This window comes from Oryctolagus cuniculus, chromosome 6 (assembly GCF_964237555.1).
Source record: "Oryctolagus cuniculus chromosome 6, mOryCun1.1, whole genome shotgun sequence".
Taxonomy (NCBI): domain Eukaryota; kingdom Metazoa; phylum Chordata; class Mammalia; order Lagomorpha; family Leporidae; genus Oryctolagus; species Oryctolagus cuniculus.
Genome location: NC_091437.1, coordinates 136,648,257 through 136,674,162, shown reverse-complemented (window position 1 = coordinate 136,674,162; position 25,906 = coordinate 136,648,257). Strand labels below are relative to the sequence as shown.

The 25,906-nt window shown below is 38.4% G+C and overlaps 1 long non-coding RNA gene across 2 annotated transcripts in view; it reads right to left on the bottom strand.

Moving 5' to 3' along the window:
• The window catches only part of LOC103348115 (uncharacterized), a 116,411-nt gene that overhangs the window by 10,852 nt on the left and 79,653 nt on the right, over positions 1–25,906 (bottom strand). The window contains exon 3 of one of the 2 annotated variants that reach the window (XR_011389506.1): positions 2,902–2,966. The exons of the other annotated variant lie outside the window; for it this stretch is intronic. This is a non-coding gene — a long non-coding RNA (uncharacterized lncRNA). The remainder of the gene's footprint in view (positions 1–2,901; positions 2,967–25,906) is intronic. 2 annotated transcript variants of the gene reach the window in all.

Below are 25,906 nucleotides of genomic sequence, written 5' to 3'. Positions count from 1 at the left end.
TCTTTTGAAAAATGTCTACTGAGGTCCTTGGCCCATCTCTTAAGTGGGTTGTTGGTTTTGTTTTTGTGGAGTTTCTTGATCTCTTTGTAGATTCTGGTTATTAACCCTTTATCTGTTGCATAGTTTGCAAATATTTTTCCCATTCTGTCGGTTGTCTCTTCACTCTCCTGACTGTTTCTTTTGCAGTACAGAAACTTCTCAATTTGATGCAATCCCAATAGTTGATTTTGGCTTTGACTGCCTGTGCCTCCCGGGTCTTTTCCAGAAATTCTTTGCCGGTGCCAATATCTTGAAGGGTTTCTCCAATGTTCTCTAGTAACTTGATGGTGTCAGGTCGTAGATTTAGGTCTTTAATCCATGTTGAGTGGATTTTTGTGTAAGGTGTAAGGTAGGGGTCTTGCTTCATGATTCTGCACGTGGAAATCCAATTTTCCCAGCACCATTTATTGAATAGACTGTCCTTGCTCCAGGAATTAGTTTTAGATCCTTGACCAAATATAAGTTGGCTGTAGATGTTTGAATTGATTCCTGGTGTTTCTATTCTGTTCCATTGGTCTATCCATCTGTTTCTGTACCAGTACCATGCTGTTTTGATTACAACTGCCCTGTAGTATGTCCTGAAATCTGGTATTGTGATGCCTCCGGCTTTGTTTTTGTTGTACAAGATTGCTTTAGCTATTCGAGGTCTCTTGTGCCTCCATATGAATTTCAGCACCATTTTTTCCAGATCTGAGAAGAAGGTCTTCGGTACACATCATGGTGAGTGAAATAAGCCAGTCCCAAAGGGACAAATACCATATGTTCTACCTGATTGGTGACAACTCACTGAACACCAAAAAGGACACCTGTTGAAGTGAAATGGACACTATGGGAAACGGTGACTTGATCAGCATAACCCTGACTGTTAATGAACAACTTAATACATTATCCCTCTTAGTAGTTTTTTTGTCTGTTCTACTTAATATGACTGGTTTAATTCTGTAATTATCACACAGTTATTCTTAAGTGTTGAAAATTAACTGAAATGTGATCCCTGTTAAACATAAGAGTGGGAATAAGAGAGGGAAGAGATGTATAATTTGGGACATGCTCAAGCTGACTTGCTCCAAATGGTAGAGTTAGAAACATACCAGGGGATTCCAATTCAATCCCATCAAGGTGGCATGTACCAATGCCATCTCACTATTCCAAGTGATCAATTTCAGTTCACAACTGATGATAATGAAAGGACTAAGAGTCAAAGGGAGCACATAAACAAGTCTAGTACCTGCTAACACTAACCGATAGAATAAATAAAGGGGAGAGTGATCCAACATGGGAAGTGAGATACTCAGCAGACTCATAGAATGGCAGATGTCCTAAATAGCACTCTGGCCTCAGAATCAGCCCTAAAGGCATTTGGATCTGGCTGAAAAGCCCATGAGAGTATTTCAGGCATGGAAAGCCAAGACACTCTGGCAAAAGATCTCTGTGAGTGAGATCCCAGTGGAAAGAACAGGTCATCAAAGAAGGAGGTACCTTTCTCTGAAGGGAGGAGAGAACCTCCACTTTGACTATGACCTTGTCTAAACAAGATAAGAGTCGGAGAACTCAGAGGGCTTCCATAGCCTTGGAAACTCATGACTGGTGCATAGGGAGATTACTGATGCCATAGACAGGAGTGTCAATTGGTAAAGTCAACAACAGGAGTCACTGTGCACTTACTCCTCATGTAGGATCTCTGTCCTTAATGTGCTGTGCATTGAGATTTAATGCTATAACGAGTACTCAAACAATATATTTCACTTTGTATTTCTATGGGGGTGCAAACTGTTGAAATCTTTACTTAATGCATACTAAACTGATCTTCTGTAAAAAAAAATAAAAAAGAAATTATCAATTCCCAACTTGACTCTCACTGGGATTAAACATGACAATAGGTCTGATCTGATTTCATCATCATTTAAAAAATCATCTATTATTTTTCACTTTATGTTTCTGTGTGGGAGCAAACTGTTGAAATCCTTACTTAATGTATACTAAGCTGATCTTCTGTATATTAAGATAATCGAAAATGAATCTTGATGTGAATGGAAGGGGAGAGGGAATGGGAAAGGGGAGGGTTGTGGGTGGGAGGGACGTTATGGGGGGAAGCAATTGTAATCCATATGTCGTACTTTGGAAATTTATATTCATTAAATAAAAGTTGAAAAAAAAAAGCAGCTTTCCAATGTATAGACAGAAGCATCTTAACTGACATCTTAGCTGCTGGGCTGAACAACTTCTCCCTCACATTGTGGTTTTAATCTTCATTTCCCTAATGGCTATTGATAGCATTTTTTCCATAACTCTATTTTCCATCTGCATATCCAAATCAGTGAAATGTATCTTCCTATATTTTCACCATTTTCTAAACAGATTAATCCTTTATACTGTTCAAGACATTTTAAAGAGCACCTATAGAAAATGCACTTAACCTAAAATGTATCACTAATACCATTTAAAGCACTCACAATGTTGTGTAATTTTCACTATTTCATTCAAAAAATTGTCACCTCACCAAAATAAAGCATATGCATATTAAGTAGCTACTGCTCACTCCTTCCTCTCTTCCCAGCTCCTGGCCATTACTAATCTGCTTTCTGTCTCTATGGATTTGCTTGTTCTGGATATTTTATATAAAAGGAATGTAGAATAGGTGACCTTTTGTGCCTGACTTCTTTCCCTTGAATAATGCTGTCAAGGTTCATCCACATTCCAGCATGCATCATCACTGTATTATTTTTGACAGTTGAATAATATTCTACTTGATAGATATGCCACTTTGCATTTTGGTGATCAGAAATTCATTGCTAATATTTAGAAATATAATTTATTTCTGTATGTTTTCTTGTGTCCTGTGACCTCACTGAAATCACTTACCGAAGCCAGGACTTTCTGTTTTCTTTGCAGGTTCCTGGGTATTTTCTATGTGAAACATATGTTATCTGAAAATAGAAATAGATTTCATCATTCTGATTTGTATGTCTTATATTTCTTTTTGGTCTTTTTGTGCTGGTTACAACTTCATTGTGTTGTGCTGTTGGGTTTTTCAAATGAAGAGATGAAACACAAGAGCTTTCATCAGAAAAGCCACCAGAGAGCTCTAGGTCAGCACTTTTCATTGAGGGTATGGACAGTTCTACAAATAGCAAGCATGTAGGAACGGTTACATTCACCGATGCTTACCCTAGGAACAGGAAAAACCAAACCCTACATTCTGTGACGAGGGAGAGTAAAGCTGATCCCTATTATGCAGTATGTCTTGACCTATGTCACAAGGATCTGGAAAGCTAGTTACAATCTTCAGGTCCCAAAACCATATTCATCATGAGTGACAGATTACCCACCTTGCTGCCTTCTGCTTCCACATGCCCTGGGGAGGGTGTGTCATCACCCAGCCTGCATAGGCAGGGAGAGGACTGCCACCATGCCCTATTCCAGGGAGCTGTGGCCCCTCCGAGAACACTTATGCAGATCCTCTACATTCTGCAAGATGTGCATATTCTCTATCATGTGAATCGGAAGTGAACATTCTTACTTTATTCCCAATTTTCAAAAAATACAGTAGTAAAAAATTCTTAAAAATTTGCTTGACAAACATTTTTAAAAGTTTGATAAGACACTGTATTTGCAGAAAAACTGATATAACACAGGCATTTCTTAGTTGTTGGGGGTGTTTTCTTTCTTTTTAAAAAGATTTTATCTTTCACATTTAAGGCAGAACTTGCTATATTTGTCCTTCTGTGTCTAGATTACTTCAGTCAACATGATGTACTTCAGTTGCAATCATTTTCATGTAAATGATAGAATTTCATTTTTGTAGCTGCAAGCTGCCTATCATCAGGTGAACGAATAAAGAAAATGTACATTTATTCCCAACGTTAAAGAGAAATTATTGTCTTTCAATTTATGTAAAAATGCTAGCTATAATTTTGCTTGCTTTTCTACCATGTTGACGAGTTTCTTTGCATTCATAATATTTTGATAGTTGTTATAAAAATGAATATGGAACTTTGCCAAGTCTGTCTTCTACATTGACTCATAATATAATTATATTAGCTGTTCAACCACCTGTGGTTAAACATATTAACACATTTTGAGGAAGAGTTTTTAAAGTACAATTTATTTTAGTTTAATTTGACTTAGTTTTATTTCATTTTATTTTGTTGTTGTGAAAAAAATTAACATGAGATTTCAAGACAAATGTCACCTTAAATGCTATGGCAATCATCTGCCCCTGTATCTTTTGTTACATTATTGGTAGCTGTTCTAGGTATTATGCTTGATGCATAGCTAAGGAATCAGTCTTGTGTGTCAGCATTTTCCTGGTTAGAGTAGAAATGTAGAAATCTTAATTCCCTCTACTTTTCTTTACATTCCCTCATTTAAGCTATAATTATAAATTCTTAATACCACCTGTATATATTTAGAATTTTATCAGTATCATAATTTAGCCTCAATTCTTAAACATATTTTAAAATATTTCAGAAGTATTTTTGCTCATAATTGTTTACCATATTCTTTATTTCTGTTGTTCTAAGTTCTCTCTTTTTGTACTTTACTTTTTTATATAACTTACTGTAGCTGTCTTTTAGCTTACTGATTTATTTCTCCAGGTAGATAGTGCTATTTCTTGCTGTGCTTTGGCCTGGAGTTCATTCATTTACAATGTTTAAAGTTTACACAGCTTCCTGAAGGATATGTTATCTGCAAAATTCGATAACTTTTCAGCTATTATTTTTTGGATACTTTTTTCAGTCTCTTCATTTTTCTCCTAGTTTTCTAGGAATCTGATGGCATAAATATAAGATCTTTTCTTATAATCCCCTCGGTACTTGACACCTGTTTATTTTTTATATCTATTTTCTCCATGTCGTTCATATTGGGTAGTTTCTATCCTTCGGTTTTCAAGGTTATTGATTTTTCCTGTCTACTCTGTTTTATTGCCTAGTCAATCCACTGAACTTTTTAATTTTTTTAAATTTTTTATCTTTTATGTTTCCATTCTTTGTTTATATTTTTGTGGATAATTATAACTTATTGACAATTTCTATTTTTTCCTCTCTTATAAGCATATCTACAGGTGTTTATTTAAGCCTTTTTTATGATAGCTACTTTAAAATACTGACTAGATAATTTGAGGTTGATATCTGTCTATAATCCTTCTTCTCTCCATTCAAGATCTTCCTGGATCTTGGTATAATCAGTATCTTCTTTTTTAGTTGAAGCTTGACTATTTGAGTAGTAACTTATGGATACTGAATCTCATTTAAATTGCATCATATGGGGCCAGCACTGTGGCATAGAAGGTTAACCCTCCTCCTACAGGTGGTTCAAGTCCCACTGGCACCACTTCTGATCCAGTCCCCTGTTAATGCACCTGAGAAAGCAGTGGAAGATGGCCCAAGTACTTAGGCCCCTGTATTCACATGGGAGACCCCAGAAGAAGCTCCTGGCTTCCGGCTGGCACAGCTCTGGCCATTGTAGCCAATTGGAGAATGAATGAGTGGATGAGAGATATTCTCTCTCTCTCTCTCTCTCTCTCTGTCTCTCTCATTTTCTCTCTGTATCTTTCTCTGCCTTTCAAATAAATAAACAAAGCTTCAAAAATATAAATTCTGTTTTATTAGCCTCCTTTGACACATATCTGGGTAGATATTACTTCTTTATTGCCAAGTTGGAGGAGAATTCTGGGTTGCACCTCAATCATGTTTGACACCTAGCAGAAGCATTTTTATTTTTTCTTTTCCTTTTTAAAAAGATTTATTTACTTTTTTATTTGAGAGGCAGAGTTACAGACAGAGAGAGGGAGAGATAAAGAGAGAGAGGTCTTCCATCCACTGGTTCACTCCCCAGATGGCTGCAATGGCTATAGCTGGGCAGATCCAAAATCAGGAGCCAGGAGAATCTTCAGGGTCTCCCATGTGGCTGCAGAGGCCCAAGCACTTGGGCCATCTTCCATTGCCTGCCTAGGCCAATGGCAGTTAGTTGGAGCAGAGATGAAGAAGCCAGGACTCAAACCAGCACCCATATGAGATGCCAGCACTGCAGAAGGAGGCTTAACTCACTATTTCACAGCCTTGGTTCCGAGGGAGCATTTTTTCAAGAGTGCTAGGTAGTGGTAGCAGATTCCTCTCCCCAAGAGGTTTACATTGATATTTTTCAGTCTAAAAATGCGGGAGTGTCTATCTCTCACACCATGTGGAGTCCATTGATGTGATATGGAAGAATTGCCTCATTACCTATGGATCATTACCTATGTGGGCAAATGGTGAAATTCCTGGAACCTGGTCTCATTGCCAAGTGAGGTGGAAGTCTACCAAACCCTAATTCTTTTTTTTTTTTTTTTTTTTTTTTTTTTTTGACAGGCAGAGTGGACAGTGAGAGAGAGAGACAGAGAGAAAGGTCTTCCTTTTGCCGTTGGTTCACCCTCCAATGGCCGCCGCTGCAGCCGGCGCACCGCGCTGATCCGATGGCAGGAGCCAGGATCCAGGTGCTTTTCCTGGTCTCCCATGGGGTGCAGGGCCCAAGCACCTGGGCCATCCTCCACTGCACTCCCTGGCCATAGCAGAGAGCTGGCCTGGAAGAGGGGCAACCGGGACAGAATCCGGCGCCCCGACCGGGACTAGAACCCGGTGTGCCGGCGCTGCAAGGTGGAGGATTAGCCTATTGAGCCACGGCGCCGGCCCCTAATTCTCTTTTGAAAAATTGCTGAGTTTCCTTACCATCATGAAGGAATGACAAACCTGGCCCCCTTGTCAACTCTCACTGAAGTGAGCCTATTTCAGTGTGGCATGCCGCATCATTGCTCTTGAGGGTGAAAATCCAGGTTCAGAACACAGCATGAACTGGTAGGAAGGCAATAACAGTATTCTCTGGAGTCCATGATAAACCTAGAATGGCCATTGACTTTCATAGCTATTCCTTTCTGGTGATTTGACTTAGAAAAATAGACTTTTTCTATACTAAAACTTTTTTAGTATGTACTTGTTACTGTTTCCCTGTCGCACGCTTCTGACCTACACATGTGAGGAAAAAAATTGTGTTGTTTCCTTTTCACTGAAATCCTATTCCGTATTAATAAGGGTCTTCATATTAAAGGGATATATGAGAGAGAAAAAGGAACTGTGTGAGTTCTTGTATATTAATATTCCAGATGAGTTTTCTTTTTTCCAGCATTCAGAGTCTTCCTGTGAATTGTCTGTATCTGATGTCCAAAAATTTCATTTTTACTTATTGGGAGAAATATGGAAAAGTGTGTCTCTTCCTCTTTCCCAGAAGTAGTGGTTCAGTTTTTGAAGCAATTGGTATATATTTATACTTTTAAGTTGATAATAAGTCACATGTGGCCATGAGAAGTGAAAAAGGGACACAAGAAAACATATTTTGTTAAAAAGAGAAGAAAGGGCAGGGCAGGGCCACATGATAAGGCACTGGCACTAGTTAGGAGGCAGAAGGGGTAGAAGTGAGTGGAAAGCCCATGTCACATCCTTTATTGGAATTTCCACAGGAAAAACAAGGTAGGACAAGGTGAAGAGTTTAAATATTGGCTAGTGTAAGTTATTACACTGAGCTCTACATTAAAAGGTTAGTCTTTAGTTTCCTGGAGCCTGTATCTTGGATTAACACAAAAGGATACATTTTCCTGGGTTTTGTATAGAACACAGAGGAGGTACAGCTCTGAATTTGTTAATTTTCAGATAAGACGTATGCTCTTAGAGTTCTTGATATCACTAAGATTTGTCTAGCCTTTGGAGCAGAGTGTCTCCCCAGTCTGAATAGTTTTTATGATGTCAAACACCTTACTAGAGTGATATCTTTTTTAAAAAAAGACAGTTATTTTAATATTATAGGTGGCTTAAACACCAAGTCACTCATGTTTATAGTGGTAAACTCTTCTAAGTACATAAAACGTTTGAGAACCAATTGTACTGTTGGTACAAGAGCAAAGCCTACAATAGAAATGAGTAGTCTTTCATTTTATTCTGCAGATGTGTGAATCCTGGAGAATGTGTCCTCATTCAAAGGCTTAGAAAAACCTTTCTTCATCAGTGCTTTGCATAGTTGTGAAACTTATATGCCATCTCAAATTTGGAACTTATATACCATCTTAAAATTGAAGGGAACCCAATTTTTTTTGAATTGTTATTTATTTTCATTTTTATTTGAAAAGGAGAGGGGGGAAGAAGGAGAGAGAGAGAGAGAGAGAGAGAGAAAATCTTCCATCTGCAGGTTCACTTTCCAATGTGTCACAATAGCAAGGACTGGGCTAGGCCAATACCCGGAACCTAAATCACTCCAGGTCTTTCATGTGGGCGGCAGGAACCAAGTTACCTGAATCATTATTGCTGTCTCTCAAGCTATGCATCAGCAGGAAACTAGAACTGAAGTCAGAGCTGGTACCCATATGTAAGCACTCTGATACAATATACAAGCATTGCAAGCAGGAACTTTGGTGCTGTGCCAAATATCTATCTTCATATAACTTTATATGTATTATATCTATTGATCTTTGAAAAATAAAAATTTAAACTGACAAAATTTAAAATGTGCACTAATTTAAACAAAATAAATCTGTTAAGTATCAACATAACATTTGTATGAAAGTGTATTCTCTAAAATGATATGTTAATTATAAGAATAGTATTCATCTACACTTTATAAAACCATTTTGCTTCGTCTTTTATAATTCAAGATGCACAATGTTGTGTTTTGATATACATATACATGAAATGGTTACTGCAGCCAAGTAAATTGACATATCCATCACATCATATCACAATTCCTTTTGTGAAAAAGCCCTTAAACCTTTCTTTTAGCATCTTTCCATCATGCAGTACTGTTAGCTGTAGTCCTCATATTGTACAATAGACCTCAAGACTTATTCATTCTGCATAATGCAACAGTGTACCCTCTAACCCATATCTCCCAATTTCCCTTTCTCTCCTTACTTGGTAACCACTATTTTACTCTCTCTTTCTATGTATGTATCATGCAGCACTTTTTCTTTCTGTGTCTGTCTTATTTCACTAAGCATACTATCCTCCAGTTCCATCCATGCTATCACAAATGGCAGGATCCTCTTTTCTTAAGGTGGAATACTATTCCATGTTATTTCTTACCTATTCTTCTGTAGGCATATACTTAGAATGCTTCAATATACTAACTATAACAAATAATTCTTCAATGGACATGAGAGTACAGATGCATCTGTGAAGGACTGATTTTATGTCCATAGGTCTACATGCAAGAAAGGGATTTCTGGATCATGTGGTAGTTCTATTTTTAAAGTTCTGAGACATATCACTTTGGTTGAATATAATGGTTGCACCAAATTACATTTCTATCAACAGTGTACAAGTGTTACCTTCTCTTCACATCCTCACCAGGAAAATTCCATTAATGTATGGCTTAATACACTGTAGATGGATTTTAACAGCAGCTTCTGCACTGAATATTATGTTATATGTTGTTTTGATTGAAGTAGATGAAAAAAATTCAGCTTCACACAGATGTATAGATTGAAAACAGTAATACTTTTATCTGCATTTAATGTTATTGTAATTATTCTAGTTTAAAACCACATCAAAACTCAATATATTTTAGTTTTGTCAAGGATGGTTTCCATTTGAAATCCAAAATCATATTTATAAATATTCATACTCAGTCATATCAAAATCCATTAATCCATTTTGAATTCTGAATCAATATCTTACATATGAAAGATTTCATGATGAAATGAATCAGCAGTTTGGAAATATATTGCATTAATGATATTTCAAATCTTCCAAGTGATGCCTTCTAAAAGTTCATGAAAATTGAATTAAATATGTATTTTTTTGGTAAAAGTTCTCTTTTACATAAGAGGGGTCTTTAAAGGATATTTTAGAAATTTCATATGATAAAACCACTATGCATGGGTTTCAAAAATGTGGGGCTAAAGTAAATTTATATTTTTATTTCATTCTTCCAGAATCTTTTTGTCATACAATATAACAGTCACATTTGTTAACATCATCATTTATATAAGAAAAAGGTATTTATTTTTACTGAAAAGATGCTTAGCATTCAGTGCTCAATATGCTTTTCAAAGTTCTCTTTTTGTGAAAGTACAAATTTTATATTGACACCAAACACTCAGATTTTTATTTCATTGAAGTAACAGGCTCACTTCAAACATTTTTGAGAATGTGTTTCCCAAATGCCCAATTTTTAATACAATAGTCTATCACTTGTTCTGTTAAGTTAAAATGGCATTCCATGATGCAAGAGATTTTCTATATTTCCCAAAATTTTACAGAGAATAATAAAATAGGTTAACTTAAGTTTCATGGTGTCAAAAATTAATTATTTAACTCTCTCATCTCATTCTTTAAGAAATTTTTTGCATCCTGTCGAGTGGGTGATGTTTTGAACCACAATTACTACTAGTAATCATGGGTAGCAATGATTTGAATTTTGCTAAGGAGCTGCCAAGTTTATACACCACTAGTTTTGCACTAAGAAGAGCATATTATGAAAAGGAAAAATGTACTTAATTTTTACTGCATTAAAACTCTTTTTACAGACGGGCATTTGGTCTACTGGTTAAGATGCTGGTGTCGCAGATTTTTCTCTGCCAAATTCTTTAGAAATGTTACAGCTCTTTTATGTTAGAGCCCTTGTTCTCCACAAAGATCTTTGTCTCATGATTGCAAAGAATAAGACACCTGGAGAAAGAGGAATGAGTCACATGAAGGAATTTTATTGAGCAAAAAAGAAAAGTGTAAGAGAAAGCTCCTGACAGCTGGAAAAGATCTGAAAAGCAATTGCCAATGAAGAGATCCTATGTAGGGTTTTTTATGTTTTAATATGCAATTTTTCTGATTGGTGACTATATGCTAATTAGGTGAAAACCTCTAGAACTGGATATGGGCCACTCAGGAAGTAGCTGCCAGAATCACATTTTTTTCATAGATATGCTAACAATGTGAAGCTGAGTGCTTATTGTGAGGTGCTCAGAGGTCAGAGCTGGAATACCTTGTTTTACATAGGAAAGTTGATAAAATGCTCAACCAAGTCTGTGGTGGTCAGGACTTTTGACTGATACAAACTTGTCCAGTTTTTGTATTTTTCTTCCTTAGGGCTCCTTGTCCCTCTCTACCTTCCTGTATTAAAAATCTGTGTCCTATCTTTATCAATCTCCACACTGAAGCAGTGACCCAAACTGCCATTAAAGAAAGGGGAAAGGACCATTTCGGCTGATTCAGGCTCAAAAGGAATGACATAGAGGGACAGCAGCCAGGGCTCCTCCAGAGGTCTATCTGCAGTTCCTATGTAGAATGAAACCTGAGTTGGATGCTCCATTTGCATGACCATCTGAAACTTGATTGATTCTACACATCAGTTTAAGATTCATGGGCCTAAAAGTTAGATAAAGAATATAATAAGGAAGACATATAGTAGAGGGGATAGGAGTGACCATAAGCAAGATTCCCTTCTTCAAAATTTATTTGGTAGTAGTACTGTTGGAGCTCCCTCACCTAGGTTATGTCTCCTATATGATCTGAGTTTCAACTTGTCTAGAGTTATTTACATATGTAGAACAATATGTTAAAATGGTCATGCAGTACTACACAAATGCCCACTTCTTAGGCAAGGAGATAATCTATGGCCATCCTATTATCCATTTTGACATTTCCAAAGATTCTAGAGATTCTTGTAGATTTAAAATGCTTGAAGCTTTTCATTAGTCAATTGCTTGATGATCCCAGTTAAGTGTGTCAAGATGAATTCTTGTTTTAAGTGACCAAACAAAGGAATGGTAAAAGAGTCAACATTTAAGGTTGAGCACATGAAATTGCCCATGATTGCTTTTTGTTTCTATTTAAATTGTGAGATTTATCTGGAGGAAAAGTAAAGTGCTAGAGGTGATGGCCACTCTAGGATTGGGAGTCAATGTGACGGATTCTCCTTGGATAAGGGTTTACTAAGGCATTTGGTAGATATCAAGACATGGCTTTTTTTTTTTTTTTTTTTTTTTTTTTTTTTTTAACAAGGGTTTTAATGGGAAATCATTAGGCATCCAACTTATAGCCTTGAGTTGGCTCCTCCTTCTGACTTCCTTCTGTTTTCTAATCTTTTTTTTTTTTGACAGGCAGAGTGGACAGTGAGAGAGAGAGACAGAGAGAAAGGTCTTCCTTTGCTGTTGGTTCACCCTCCAATGGCTGCCGCGGCCGGTGCGCTGCGGCCGGCGCACCGCACTGATCCGATGGCAGGAGCCAGGAGCCAGGTGCTTTTCCTGGTCTCCCATGGGGTGCAGGGCCCAAGCACCTGGGCCATCCTCCACTGCACTCCCTGGCCACAGCAGAGGGCTGGCCTGGAAGAAGGGCAACCGGGACAGAATCCGGTGCCCCGACCGGGACTAGAACCCAGTGTGCCGGCGCCGCTAGGCGGAGGATTAGCCTAGTGAGCCGCGGCGCCGGCAAGACATGGCTTTTTGAAAATGGATAAAAATAAAAATTTTATATCTATAGGCAAGCATGTAGCCAGGGAAGACACAAGCAGCTAATGGAGGGACTCTCACTCAGTTGTTCCTTGAAGCTTTTGATGTAAACTTCATTATGGATAAGCCTGGAGTACAGAGTTCCTCCCAACATATGAAGATTCGTTTATAATCTGTAAGTATGCCTATAAAGATGACTTCATGGCAAGGCTTTTGCTTATGTTATACCAGTCCTTGAAGGATGGGACTGGGATTTGACTGTATGAGTATAGAGCAGGAAACATATGGTTCAATGTATCTCCCATGCAGGTAGGGAAATTGACACTTACATCATTATAATTTTCAGTAATCTTAGTTATATAATAGCTTTATTACATGCGGATAGAGGTGTGATGATGTTAGGATAAAATCTGGGGCATTTTGGAGGCCTGACTACCCATAGAGTTTTGTCCAAGACACTGGTTCTCAGGTGGAAAATTTATAACTATTATTCATAGCACAGATTGCCAAAAACTCATGGAGTGGCATGGAGTCTTTTTTAAGGATCAATTTTATTTATTTGAAAGGCAGAGCTACAGAGGGGGGCGGGCAAAGAGAGAAAGAGAGAGAGAGAGAGAGAGATCTTCAATCTGCTGATTCACTACCCAAATAATCACAATTACTGGGGCTGTGCCAGGCCCAGTCCTAGCACAGAGTCTTGAGAGCTTAAATTGTCCATTTCTTCCAAGGCATCAGGTGTCGGCTGGCGCCGCGGCTCAATAAGCTAATCCTCCACCTAGCGGCGCCAGCACACCGGGTTCTAGTCCAGGTCGGGGTGCTGGATTCTGTCCCGGTTGCCTCTATTCCAGGCCAGCTCTCTGCTGTGGCCAGGGAGTGCAGTGGAGGATGGCCCAAGTGCTTGGGCCTTGCACCCCATGGGAAACCAGGAGAAGCACCTGGCTCCTGCCTTCGGATCAGCACAGTGCGCCAGGTCGCAGTGCGCTGGCCGCGGCGGCCATTGGAGGGTGAACCAATGGCAAAAAGGAAGACCTTTCTCTCTCTCTCTCTCTCTCTCACTATCCACTCTGCCTGTCAAAAAAAAAAAAAAAAAAAAAAAAAGAAGGAGTAGATTCCATTTCCAAGGCATCAGGTGTCTTACATGTCCTCAAGTCTTGCAGGGAGTTAGGTTATAGATAGTATACTTAATAATCAGTGTTTCCTACTTCCTCTAAAGCATTTCTGGTCTGACTCAATGAATTCTTGCTCCAACCTCACTGAGTTGGATCTTCAACATGTACCACAGCAATGGAGAAGAGAGGAAAAAGAGTACTATGATGAACATGACACAACTATGAGTGTTGGAAGTGGCTATAGCTAATAAGGGAATGGTAGAGGGAGGTACTTACCTTGTTCCCTTTTTAGAAATGATACCAGAGAACCTGTTTTGGGAGAGCAAGGCTGATAAATAAGGAAAAAGAAAACAGTCCCAATAGTTCCACACAGTGGTTTTGAGACTGTCATTAAATGGGAGTATGGAGAATAGTCTCTATGAATGAGATGAGTCCCTGAGGAATTAGATGAAGACGTAAAGTGGTTGCTTCAATGCAGACTAGTTCTTTTACTTCTTGAAAAATAGCTTGTGACCCTCAGTGGCCTCATAGGTAAAATCATCATCCTGCATATCCTTCTCAATGTTTTATCTTTATGTAGAATCCTTGACCAGCTTAGGAGACTAGAATTGTATTCTGGATTGATGAAACCAGGAGTCCAATCCTGACAAATTTCCTGCAGGGTGAGTGGAGAGGATCACCATGTAGAGTCCTTCCCACACCGCACCTAGGGGAGAAGAAAGGAAAGGACAGGATTTCACCAGTACCAGGTCTCCAGAAGAGTATACTTGTGGCCCTTGCTGCCTGAGCTTGGCCTCAGAGTGCTATTGCAGCATTTCTTGGAATTTGTTTGAGCTCTGTGATGGACCTTATAGGTAAGGACTCATCATCTAACAAGATATCATTAGTTAGGAAAGATTGCTCATAAGGCATCTCAAAGGTGCTCAAACCTAATTTAGAAGAGGTGTGTGCATAGGCAGAAAAGACCATGGGCAGAAGAGGAGTACAGGGGAGAGTGGAGATGAGTTTTCTGAGATAATTTCTGAGGTGTCTTTTGATGATATCATTCATCTTTTGTACTTTACTGAAGATTGAACTTTTCAGGTACTCTGGAGATAGTACTCTCTATATAGCAACTTAGACACTCTTTGAGAGTGATGGCTGCCTTGAAGGAAGGGTCATTCTCACTTTTACAAAGCCCAAATTGATGGGTTACTTCTGAAATCAATTGTTTTACTGCTTCTGTTACCTTTTGAATTCTGAAAAGGAAGGCTTCTATCCAGTTGTTGAAGGTGTCCACATCCATACCAGGAGGTATTAAATATAATTTTGTCTTTGGAGTATTGGTGAAGTCTGTTTTTCAGTCCTCCCTTGGATAGCCTCCTCTTCTCTGTGTTCTGGGGTGCAGGATTTTTTTTTTGTTGTTGTTGTTAAGCGGGTTGTTTTCAGGCAAATCTCACAGACACTGATTGCCTTCTTGACAATTTTTAAGAGATCTTTCCCTGTAAATAGCCTCTCAGTCAATTGATAAACTTTGTCCCTTTCCAAGAGGAAGGTCTGATGGAGAGTTTTAAGAACCTCTCACTTACAGAAAATAGGCAGATGAAGCTTTTTCTCCTCTAACTGCAGGCATCTTAAATTTTGGAGTGTATACATCTTGGGGAGCACTCATTCTGTCTTGTGAGGGGGATATTGGGGCCTTATCTCTCACAGGGAATCCTCCAAATCTGTAGGAGCCTCTATTGTTTCTGAAAGGGGAGACTTTTGCGCAGCTGATTTGCCCACAAGGTCTGCCAGTTGGTTTCTTTTGGTTACTTCATCTGTCCTCCTTGGGTGGCCTTTGCAGTGTACCACCGCTATCTTTCATGGGAGTATCTTCTGGTCATATTTAATAGAAGACATATTAGAAATAAGAAAATGTCTCTCATTTCCAAATGGCTTCATGAGCATGAAGAAGCAAATAGACATAGTCCCCTGTGGGATTTGGGATGACAAAATGTAGGGTTTGAGGACTATTACATGGATAAGAACTACAGCCTCATTAAGGACATGGAGATCCTGTACTAACCTCCACTCCCAATTAGGTTTTTGGATTCCATGTATTGGGGTGTTACAATGACTACTGCAAGGCCATGGAGATCTTTGTTTTTCAGGTTGTCTAGTATGACTCCAAAGCCCTTTCTGGTTTCTGGTTTTAGGTGGTGTTATCTTTTATGAGGAAAAGAAGAGGGACCTTTAAGATAGATCCAAATTGGCTACTCAATTGTAGTTCAGCTGTGTTTTCCTTGGATTGCTCAAACTTCTGAATTAATTTCTGTCTCAACAAAGGGAACACATAGAGTCTGTCCTGAAGACGTAAGGATGGTGGTTCTCATCCAAGCCGAGTCTTTCCTAAGAAGAGGAGTTGGGTTCTCTGTCATGATTAAGAAGATATGTGTAAAAAGCATCTTTCCCCACATACTATTAAGGCTCTCAGAGAAGTACCTAGTCAAAGGTTTTCATGAGATACTCTTCATGGTCATACTAAGGGAGGACAGTAGGTTGAATTGAAAATAGGACATAATAAGTGGTTGCAGTGTCTAGGAGATCTGTTTCCCTTCCTTTGATCATGAAGATCTCCCAGGGCCCCAAGATGGCGATGGTAGTCTGGAAGTAGCAACCTTAGAGAAGAGCCCAAAGTCCTTTCAGTCCTGTTGGACCTTTTGTGACGAAGGACCAGGCCTTCACCTCCAGGGACCGTCCATCTTCCAATGGTCCCTATCACAAATAGGACAAGAATACAGCAGTTTCTTCTGCCTGCGGGGAAATCCCTTCTTGAAGTGCCTTGGCTGACTGCAACCATAGTATTTAATTACAGAGATGTACAAAAGGCATCACTAGGTGTGTCTGTCTGTAGAGCAGCAATTGGTGGGGTTACTTTTCCTCTTTCCTGTCCCACTGTTGAGTGTCTTCCTGATCCTAAGGTGATGACCCTCAGGAGATTTTCTAGGGTAACTTTTGATACTCTGATTTGCTTCTGGAACTTTCTTCTAATATCTGGGGCTGATCAAGTCCAGAGATAAACAGATTTGTTTTGTCAGAGCCTCTTTTAGTCTTTCAAGAAAGCTGGAAGGATTTTCCTCCTGGCCTTGATCTATCATTGATAGTTTGGAATAATTTAATGGCTTTTTTCCTAGTTTTCCTTGATCTCTGCAATAGATATTATAGGAGATATTTTGCTTTCCAGAATTCTAGGAGGTCTCAGGATCCCATTTTGCACAGATATGATAACAAGGTGAAATTGAAGCATTTTTTTTGTGTGTGTGTGTGTGAGCCACTGAGAAGTCAGAGCTAGAGTAATTCATTTTATATATGGAAGTTAATAGAGTGTTCAAACACATTCCAAGTAGTCAGGACCTTTGAGTGATGCAAACTCATCTGGAGAATGTGTAATTTTTCCATAGGGCCCCTTGTACCTTTCTATGTCTGTATTAAGAATTTATTAGGGGCTGGTTGTGGTGTAGTAGGATATGTCACTGCCTGCAAAGCTGCCATCCTATATGGATGGCGGGTTAAGTCCCAGCTGTCTAACTTCTTATCTAGCTCCCTGCTAATGCATCTGGGAAACCAAGGGAGGACTACTCAAGTCCTCAGGCCTGTGCACCCATGTAGAAGATCTGGATGAAACTCTAGGTTCCTGGCTTCAGCCTTACTCAGCCCTGGATATTGCAGTCACTTGGAGAGTGAAGCAGCCAATGGAAGAACTCTCTCTCTTTCTATTTCTATCTACCCCTACACCTTTGTAAAGGTAAAATGAATCTTTTTTTCTTAATAAAGAATCTGTGTTCTGTCTCTAACCCTGATTAAGATTCCTACGTGCAATGTTGGAGTACCTGAGTTTAATACCTTGCTCTAGCTTTTGATTCCAGCATTCCACTAATACATGGGAGATCTGGATTGGGTTTCTTCTTCCCAGTTCAGCCACAGCTCAACTCAAGTGATTGGATTATTTGAAGAGTTAACAAGTAGTTGGGCATTCTCTATACACATCTCTGACTCTCTGCTTTCAAATTATTAGTTAGCTAAACATTTAAATTAATTTGATCCTTGCTGATCATTGAATGTACCTCAATGACAAAAAGGGATCAATGAATTAATAATAGAATAACTAGTTCATTTTATGTATCCTGTCCTTTGAACTTCAATTTGACAATGAATACAGCTACCAAAACACCACCTGTCACAATTCTGTGCACAGTGTCACAATCCTTACAACCTCAATGACTGCTACCAATATAACAAACCAAACAAACAAAAACTATTATGTATTCACTAAAGTATTTTATAACTTTTCACATTAGAAACAGTTTTTTATCAGAGGTTTTCTTATCCAAAAAAACAAGGCCAGTAAATAAAAAAGTGAAGAGTTGAACCTAATACCATAAGCTCTAAAAAAAATTTTTAATCAATATCTTCAGAAGGAGTTAATACTTTAGGCAAAGCAATAGTAGTCTTCATATTCTCAAAAATCCAAGTGATAAACCAGCAAAAACATAACATAATGTTATATAAGGTCATAATGACAATGACTTGCATCATAAGATCAAATACTCAACTTGTCTAGTGCTTCTCAACCTTAGTTTCACATTAGAAACTACATAGTTCTATGGAATATTGTAAAGAAGTATTTACTTGGAAATATTTCTAGTGTACTGAAGAAATGCTGAACTGTGATCATTCATGTTGCTTTATCTTTTAGATATCTAAAAAATACCATAATAGACACTGACATACTTTGTGGTAAGTTGACAGTATGCATTGTCATAGTTGAGGGTGCCCATGGTTTATCACATAGAAACCCATATACTCGGGTTTTCTTATAAGTTTGTTGTCAGAGTCTAGAAATACTTACAACTCAGAATTTGTTGGTTTCCTAGCAATATATTTTCAGTAAAGTCTAATAATTCCCAAATTAAGAAAGATCTTTCACTGACAATTTCTTCAATATTTTTAAAATTCTGTGTAGAAGTTTCAGGAAAATATATGCTTTATTGCCAGAAACAATGTCCCTGTAATTCATTCTCTTTTAACTAATTTCCAGCAGAAATCTTATTCTCCAACTCATCCTTCATGGACTTCATAAATCTTTCATTTACTTTGTCTTAAGATGTGATTAATAAGTGTTTCTCTCATTATTTATGTCACCTGTCATATGTCTGAAATGTTTAATTTAAATCTACTTTGCTAGTTTGCACACAGTTTTTCCCCAATTTCTGATAGTCATCATATTAAATGGGTTCCTAGTAGGATGAATGATGACAAAGAATAAAATGTAATAGGTCCCAGCAAGGGATAACAACCCTTCATAAGACATAACTGTTAATGGAGAAAGTATCCATCAGGGGAATTATGAAAAGAACCCAGAGTCATCTTTCTTTCTTTCTTTCTTTCTGACAGGCAGAATGGACAGTGAGAGAGAGAGAGACAGAGAGAAAGGTCTTCCTTTTCCGTTGGTTTACCCCCCCAATGGCTGCTGCGGCCAGGGCACTGCAACTGGTGCACTGAGCTGATCCGAAGGCAGGAGCCAGGTGCTTCTCCTGGTCTCCCATTTGGGTGCAGGGCCCAAGCACTTGGGCCATCCTCCACTGTACTCCCGGGCCATAGCAGAGAGCCGGACTGAAAGAGGAGCAACCAGGACAGAATCCGGCGCCCCGACCTGGACTAGAAGCAGGTGTGCTGGCACCGCAGGCGGAGGATTAGCCTATTGAGCAATGGCGCCACCCAGAGTCATCTTTCAAGACTAGCTTCAATTCCATTTTTGTACGGGGAATAAATTAGGAAATTAAGGTTTAAACATAATAGATTTGTTTACATAACACTCACATAGTGAAAAGATATTTTCTCTACTTCTGAGAGGAATAGAATGATGGATATTCACAAACTTGCAGTTTCAAATATGGTAGCTTTAAATCATATGCCCTGCTGAAACAAGGTAATAGATTCCCATGCTTATTTATTCATTTCATAAAGTGAAATTGCAAAAAAAAGGAGTTATATGTATTCATTATAGGTTTACAAAGTTATTAGAGCTTCCTACCTTCACAAAAGTCATATAAGACTAATTTAAATAGTGAAATCTTTGCATATTTCATGATTTTTCTTTTTCTTTTTTATTTAATATTACTTTGTTTGAAATCCACAGTTACAGAGAGAGAGAGGAGAGAGATCAGAGAGACAGACAGAGAAAGGGAGAGAGATCTTCTATCCTCTGGTTCACTCCCTAGCTGGCTACAAAAGCAGAATCTGAGAGTTTTTTTCTAGGTTTCCCAAGTGGCTGTCAGTAGTTCAAACTCAGGCTGTCTTCCACAGCTTTTCTCAGGCCATTAGCAGAAAGCTGGATCAGAAGTGGATCAGTGGTGACAAAAAACAGTGCCCATATGTGATCTGGCATCTCAGGTGGTAAATTTATTTGCTATGCCACAACTCAGCCTATGCCTGGTTTTTATTCAACTGTGTCATTAGAATTGACTATTAAATTATCTTATACTTGATATCTTGATGATTTTGTTTAATGTGTATTCTCTTTTAAAATGTATTTATTTGAGTGACATAGAGACAAAGAAACACACACACAGCACTTCTATCTGCTTGTTAACTCTCCAAATGCCTGTAACTACCGAGGCTGAACTGAGACAGAAGGCAGTATCTGCGAACTTAATCCAAGTTACCCACATGCACGGCAGGAGCCCAATTTCTTGAGCCATTGTTACTGTCCCTCATGGTTATCATTAGCGGGAAGCTGGAGTCAGGAACAGAGAGAGGAATGGAATCCAGTTATTCTGATATAGAATATGGGCATCCTGACCAGTAGCTTAAATGCTAGGTTAAATGCCTGCCTATACATCTGTAATTTGTTAAAGTCTACCATCAAACACTCTGATCACACTTCACATAATACACAAACAGTATATGATCTTTTAACACATCACAAGTGTTGTGCTGTTTTGGTGTATGATTTTAATTTTATTGTTAGTTTTATGAAATGTATAATTTTATACCTTATAAACTGCAAATATTGTTACATATTTGCTTTATTCTGTTTTATTTTATTGTTATCTTTTAAGGAGTATAAAACATATTCCTTATCCATACAGTTGCTACTTCTGCTAGTCCTTATTTCTCCATGAAGAAACCAAATTTGCATTCAATATTGTTTTTCTTCTACTTACAAGGGCCCCCTTCAACATTTTTGTAGTACTCATCTATATGTGTTTTTAAGGTTTATTTATTTATTTTAGAGGGAAGGAGGGAGGGAGGGAAAGAGGAAGGGAGGGAGAGAGAGAGAGAGAGAAAGAGAGAGAGAGAGAGAAACTATCTGCTGGTTTACTCAACAAATGGCCAAAATAGCCAGCTCTGGGCCAGGTAGAAGCAAGGAAACTGGATCTGGGAAACTGGATCTCGATCCAGGACTCCCACACATGGATGGCAGGGACCCAAACACTTGGGCCGTCTTCCACTGATTTCCCAGGCAAATTAGCAGTGAACTGTATTAGAAGTGGAGTAGCCATTACAAGAACCAACACTCATATGGGATATTAGTGTTACAGGCAGCGACTTAACTCACTGAACTACAATGCTGGCTCCTGTGTGATGAATTTTGTTATCTGAATGTGGCTGAGAAAATCTTCATTTTTACTTTAATTTTGATGGACATTTTTGTTGAGTATATAATTTTTGACCTGCAATTTTGCCCCACAGCTATCTCTAACTCTCAGCACTTTAATGCTTTCTGTCTCCTTTCTGATGGCATGTCAGCTATTATCTTGGGTCCTAAGTAAGTCTGTTTCTTTTCTCTCTGATTTTAATACTCTATTTTTCATGTTATCTCAACAATTGAACTATTTAGTTTCTTCATAAGATTTCCTATAAATCTTTTTCATGAGTTTGAAAATTTTAGAACATTTGAAACAAGAGCTTTCATCAAATTTGCAAACTTTTGGCCATGATGTCTACATTTCCTTGCTTACATCCTCTGAAATTGTCCACAGGTCATGACTGCTCTGTGCTTCATTCTCTATTCTTTTTCTCTCTTCTTGTTTTATTTGTATAGTTTCTTTTTTTTTTTTTTTTTTTTTTTTTTTTTTAAACTTATAATGCTATTTTATTGTCCCAGACTTTTTGCATTTGATAGAAAATAACTATGCTCAATGTTTTTAATGATAATACAAATATATCCAGATTTTTACTTAAGAAATTATTTTCATATAGACTGCAGTTTGAGAAGAAGGAATACCACTCCTTATATAGACAAAATTTCCATGTTCTTCACCAATTAGTGGGTAAATCTAAGATCATATTTAGAAATAAAATGAAAATTTTCTTTGTTCTTATCTCTTTTCCTACTGATTACATTTTCTTGGGTTTCCCCAAAGGATGTTTGCCTTTGCTCACAAAACAGCCCACTATCTGAAGTGCTATTGTCCTGCTAGTCAGGAACAACCATGTGGTGAACCTCCTCTGAATGACTGGCAAGGCATCTGCACTGGAGCCCATGGCCTCTACTTCCTTTCAGTGGGCACTGCTCACTCACTGAAGCTTCCTGGTACTGTGAGTGGCAGGTGAGTATATGGATGTTTGTGAGTTGGTGTAGACTATCAAAAGTAATACTCTTCCCTTTAGTGTTACACTTTGTCATAAAGGTCCTCCTAATCCACTGCCCTTATGTTTTATAAATGATAATGAAACACTTCTTTCATTTTCTTTCTCTTGGAGACTTAGATGTATGTGAGAGCAGGCAGAAATAATGTACAATACACTGTACTCAGAATCACTATGTCTTTTCCTGTCTAGTGGTTATTTTGGTGGGCCAGGTTCATAATCCCTGGATTCTTTCTTCAGTATGGGTTTTCCTAAGAAGCTTCTTAGCCTTTATAACAAATGGGCCTCTGGTGGCTCGTTTACCAATTTTCCAGATACTGCTTGCCATCATATTCAATTTGTGTTATCACCGCAAAAGTCAACCTAACACCACAGAAATAAAAAGTGTTTTTCATTAGTTCATGAACCACACTACCAATTAGTTCAACTGAATTCTAGGACAAAGAATCTAGTTGTCTAATGCGACTTCTCATGCTGCTAATCTGTGAACCTGTGAGTTTCTGATTCTTCTGGTTGCCCTTGGGCTGACCAGTTTGCTTTATTCTTAAGCCTTGCTACTTTTTTTTTTTTTTTTCTTTTTTTTTTTTAAACTTTTATTTAATGCATATAAATTTCCAAAGTACGATTTATGGATTACAATGGCTTTCCCCCCATACCGTCCCTCCCACCCACAACCCTCCCCTTTCCCACTCCCTCTCCCCTTCCATTCACATCAAGATTCATTTTCGATTATCTTAATATACAGAAGATCAGCTTAGTATACATTAAGTATGGATTTCAACAGTTTGCTCCCACACAGAAACATAAAGTGAAAAATAATAGATGATTTTTTTTAAATGATGATGAAATCAGAGCAGACCTATTGTCATGTTTAATCCCAGTGAGAGTCAAGTTGGGAATTGATAATTTCTTTTTTTTTTTTTTTTTTTTTTTTTTTACAGAGGATCAGTTTAGTATGCATTAAGTAAGGATTTCAACAGTTTGCACCCCCATAGAAACACAAAGTGAAATATATTGTTTGAGTACTCGTTATAGCATTAAATCTCAATGTACAGCACATTAAGGATAGAGATCCTACATGAGGAGTAAGTGCACAGTGACTCCTGTTGTTGACTTTACCAATTGACACTCCTGTCTATGGCATCAGTAATCTCCCTATGCTCCAGTCATGAGTTTCCAAGGCTATGGAAGCCCTCTGAGTTCTCCGACTCTTATCTTGTTTAGACAAGGTCATAGTCAAAGTGGAGGTTCTCTCCTCCCTTCAGAGAAAGGTACCTCCTTCTTTGATGACCTGTTCTTTCCACTGGGATCTCACTCGCAGAGATCTTTTGCCAGAGTGTCTTGGCTTTCCATGCCTGAAATACTCTCATGGGCTTTTCAGTCAGCTCCGAATGCCTTTAGGGCTGATTCTGAGGCCAGAGTGCTATTTAGGACATCTGCCATTCTATGAGTCTGCTGAGATTCTCACTTCCCATGTTGGATCACTCTCCCCTTTATTTACTCCATCAGTTAGCGTTAGCAGGTACTAGACTTGTCTATGTGCTCCCTTTGACTCCCAGTCCCTTCACCATGACCAGCTGTGAACTGAAACTGATCACCTGGAACAGTGAGATGGCATTGGTACATGCCACCTCGATGGGATTGAATTGGAATCCCCTGGTATGCTTCCAACTCCACCACTTGGGGCAAGTCAGCCTGAGCATGTCCCAAATTATACATCTCTTCCCTCTCCCATTCCCACCACCATGTTCAACAGGGATCACATTTCAGTTAATTTTCAACACTTAAGAATAACTGTGCATCAATTACAGATCTAAACCAGTCATATTAAGTAGAACAGATAAAAAAAACTACTAAGAGGGATAATGTATTTAGTTGTTCATTAACAGTCAGGGCTATGCTGATCAAGCCACCATTTCCCATAGTGTCCACCTCACTCCAACAGGTTTCCCTCTTGGTGTTCAGTCAGTCGTCACCGATCAGGGAGAACATATGGTATTTGTCCCTTTGGGACTGGCTTATTTCACTCAGCATGATGTGTTCCAGATTCCTCCATTTTGTTGCAAATGACAGGATTTCATTGTTTCTTACTGCAGTATAGTATTCTAAAGAGTACATATCCCATAATTTCTTAATCCAGTCTATCGTTGATGGGCATTTAGGTTGGTTCCAGGTCTTAGCTATTGTGAATTGAGCTGCAATAAACATTAGGGTGCAGACCTCTTTTTTGTTTGCCAATTTAAATTCCTTTGGGTAAATTCCAAGGAGTGGGATGGCTGGGTCGAACGGTAGGGTTATCTTGAGGTTTCTGAGGAATCTCCAGACTGACTTCCATAGTGGCTTGACCAGTTTGCATTCCCACCAACAGTGGGTTAGTGTCCCTTTTTCCCCACATCCTCGCCAGCATCTGTTGTTGGTAGATTTCTGCATGTGAGCCATTCTAACCGGGGTGAGGTGAAACCTCATTGTGGTTTTGATTTGCATTTCCCTGATTGCTAATGACCTTGAACATTTTTTCATGTGCCTGTTGGCCATTTGGATTTCCTCTTTTGAAAAATGTCTATTGAGGTCCTTGGCCCATCTCTTAAGTGGGTTGTTGGTTTTGTTTTTGTGGAGTTTCTTGATCTCTTTGTAGATTCTGGTTATTAACCCTTTATCTGTTGCATAGTTTGCAAATATTTCTTCCCATTCTGTCGGTTGTCTTTTCACTCTCCTCACTGTTTCTTTTGCAGTACAGAAACTTCTCAATTTGATGCAATCCCAATAGTTGATTTTGGCTTTGACTGCCTGTGCCTCCCGGGTCTTTTCCAGAAATTCTTTGCCTGTGCCAATATCTTGAAGGGTTTCTCCAATGTTCTCTAGTAACTTGATGGTGTCAGGTCGTAGATTTAGGTCTTTAATCCATGTGGAGTGGATTTTTGTGTAAGGTGTAAGGTAGGGGTCTTGCTTCATGATTCTGCACGTGGAAATCCAATTTTCCCAGCACCATTTATTGAATAGACTGTCCTTGCTCCAGGAATTAGTTTTAGATCCTTGTTCAAATATAAGTTGGCTGTAGATGTTTGGGTTGATTTCTGGTGTTTCAATTCTGTTCCATTGGTCTATCCATCTGTTTCTGTACCAGTACCATGCTGTTTTGATTACAACTGCCCTGTAGTATGTCCTGAAATCTGGTATTGTGATGCCTCCGGCTTTGTTTTTGTTGTCCAAGATTGCTTTAGCTATTCGAGGTCTCTTGTGCCTCCATATAAATTTCAGCACCATTTTTTCCAGATCTGAGAAGAAGGTCTTCGGTATCTTGATTGGTATTGCATTGAATCTGTAAATTGCTTTTGGGAGAATGGACATTTTGATGATGTTGATTCTTCCAATCCATGAGCATGGAAGATTTTTCCATTTCTTGGTATCCTCTTCTATTTCTTTCTTTAAGGTTTTGTAATTTTCATCGTAGAGATCTTTAACGTCTTTGGTTAAGTTTATTCCAAGGTATTTGATTGTTTTTGTAGCTATTTATAGTTTCTACTGATATGTTCTCAAGTCTGCTACAGTATTTAACTTGCTATTTATCTCATATAATCTATATTTCATCTTGGATATTATAGTTTTCATCTCTAACAATCTAACTTTGCTTATGAGTTTTTTTTTTTTTTTTTTTTACAGGCAGAGTGGACAGTGA